The following is a 2,479-nucleotide window of genomic DNA, read 5'->3' as shown; positions in this document are numbered from 1 at the left end:
TGTCACCCTCCAGGCTGAGATGTGTTACTGCAGAGAGTGCCTGTCACCCTCCAGACTGAGATGTGTTACTGCAGAGAGTGCCTGTCACCCTCCAGGCTGAGATGTGTTACTGCAGAGTGCCTGTCACCCTCCAGGCTGAGATGTGTTACTGCAGAGAGTGCTTGTCACCCTCCAAGCTGAGATGTGTTACTGCAGAGTGCCTGTCACCCTCCAGGCTGAGGTGTGTTACTGCAGAGAGTGCCTGTCACCCTCCAGGCTGAGATGTGTTACTGCAGAGTGCCTGTCACCCTCCAGGCTGAGATGTGTTACTGCAGAGTGCCTGTCACCTTCCAGGCTGAGATGTGTTACTGCAGAGAGTGCCTGTCACCTTCCAGGCTGAGAAATGTGTTCCTGCAGAGTGCCTGTCACCTTCCAGGCTGAGAAATGTGTTACTGCAGAGAGTGCCTGTCACCTTCCATGCTGAGAAATGTGTTACTGCAGAGAGTGCCTGTCACCCTCCAGGCTGAGGTGTGTTACTGCAGAGAGTGCCTGTCACCCTCCAGGCTGAGGTGTGTTACTGCAGAGAGTGCCTGTCACCCTCCAGGCTGAGATGTGTTACTGCAGAGAGTGCCTGTCACCCTCCAAGCTGAGATGTGTTACTGCAGAGTGCCTGTTCCCCTCCAGGCTGAGATGTGTTACTGCATAGAGTGCCTGTCACCCTCCAGGCTGAGGTTTGTTTCTGCAGAGAGTGTCTGTCCCCCTACATGCTGAGGTGTGTTTCTGCAGAGAGTGTCTGTCCCCCTACATGCTGAGGTGTGTTTCTGCAGAGTGCCTGTCACCCTCCAGGCTGGGTGGGTTACTGCAGAGAGTGTCTGTCCCCCTCCAGGCTGAGGTGTGTTACTGCAGAGAGTGCCTGTCACCTTCCAGGCTGAGATGTGTTACTGCAGTGTGCCTGTCACCTTCCAGGCTGAGGTGTGTTACTGCAGAGAGTGCCTGTCACCCTCCAGGCTGAGATGTGTTACTGCAGAGAGTGCCTGTCACCTTCCAGGCTGAGATGTGTTACTGCAGTGTGCCTGTCACCCTCCAGGCTGAGGTGTGTTACTGCAGAGAGTGCCTGTCACCTTCCAGGCTGAGATGTGTTACTGCAGAGTGCCTGTCACCTTCCAGGCTGAGATGTGTTACTGCAGAGAGTGCCTGTCACCTTCCAGGCTGAGAAATGTGTTCCTGCAGAGTGCCTGTCACCTTCCAGGCTGAGAAATGTGTTACTGCAGAGAGTGCCTGTCACCTTCCATGCTGAGAAATGTGTTACTGCAGAGAGTGCCTGTCACCCTCCAGGCTGAGGTGTGTTACTGCAGAGAGTGCCTGTCACCCTCCAGGCTGAGGTGTGTTACTGCAGAGAGTGCCTGTCACCCTCCAGGCTGAGATGTGTTACTGCAGAGAGTGCCTGTCACCCTCCAAGCAGAGATGTGTTACTGCAGAGTGCCTGTTCCCCTCCAGGCTGAGATGTGTTACTGCATAGAGTGCCTGTCACCCTCCAGGCTGAGGTTTGTTTCTGCAGAGAGTGTCTGTCCCCCTACATGCTGAGGTGTGTTTCTGCAGAGAGTGTCTGTCCCCCTACATGCTGAGGTGTGTTTCTGCAGAGTGCCTGTCACCCTCCAGGCTGGGTGGGTTACTGCAGAGAGTGTCTGTCCCCCTCCAGGCTGAGGTGTGTTACTGCAGAGAGTGCCTGTCACCTTCCAGGCTGAGATGTGTTACTGCAGAGAGTGCCTGTCACCTTCCAGGCTGAGATGTGTTACTGCAGAGAGTGCCTGTCACCTTCCAGGCTGAGGTGTGTTACTGCAGAGAGTGCCTGTCACCTTCCAGGCTGAGATGTGTTACTGCAGAGTGCCTGTCACCTTCCAGGCTGAGATGTGTTACTGCAGAGAGTGCCTGTCACCTTCCAGGCTGAGGTGTGTTACTGCAGAGAGTGCCTGTCACCCTCCAGGCTGAGATGTGTTACTGCAGAGAGTGCCTGTCACCTTCCAGGCTGAGAAATGTGTTACTGCAGAGAGTGCCTGTCACCTTCCATGCTGAGAAATGTGTTACTGCAGAGAGTGCCTGTCACCCTCCAGGCTGAGGTGTGTTACTGCAGAGAGTGCCTGTCACCCTCCAGGCTGAGGTGTGTTACTGCAGAGAGTGCCTGTCACCCTCCAGGCTGAGATGTGTTACTGCAGAGAGTGCCTGTCACCCTCCAAGCTGAGATGTGTTACTGCAGAGTGCCTGTTCCCCTCCAGGCTGAGATGTGTTACTGCATAGAGTGCCTGTCACCCTCCAGGCTGAGGTTTGTTTCTGCAGAGAGTGTCTGTCCCCCTACATGCTGAGGTGTGTTTCTGCAGAGAGTGTCTGTCCCCCTACATGCTGAGGTGTGTTTCTGCAGAGTGCCTGTCACCCTCCAGGCTGCGTGGGTTACTGCAGAGAGTGTCTGTCCCCCTCCAGGCTGAGGTGTGTTACTGCAGAGAGT

The sequence above is a fragment of the Oncorhynchus masou genome, chromosome 25 (genome assembly GCF_036934945.1).
Source record: "Oncorhynchus masou masou isolate Uvic2021 chromosome 25, UVic_Omas_1.1, whole genome shotgun sequence".
Lineage (NCBI taxonomy): Eukaryota > Metazoa > Chordata > Actinopteri > Salmoniformes > Salmonidae > Oncorhynchus > Oncorhynchus masou.
Note: the sequence above shows the minus strand (reverse complement) of the source record.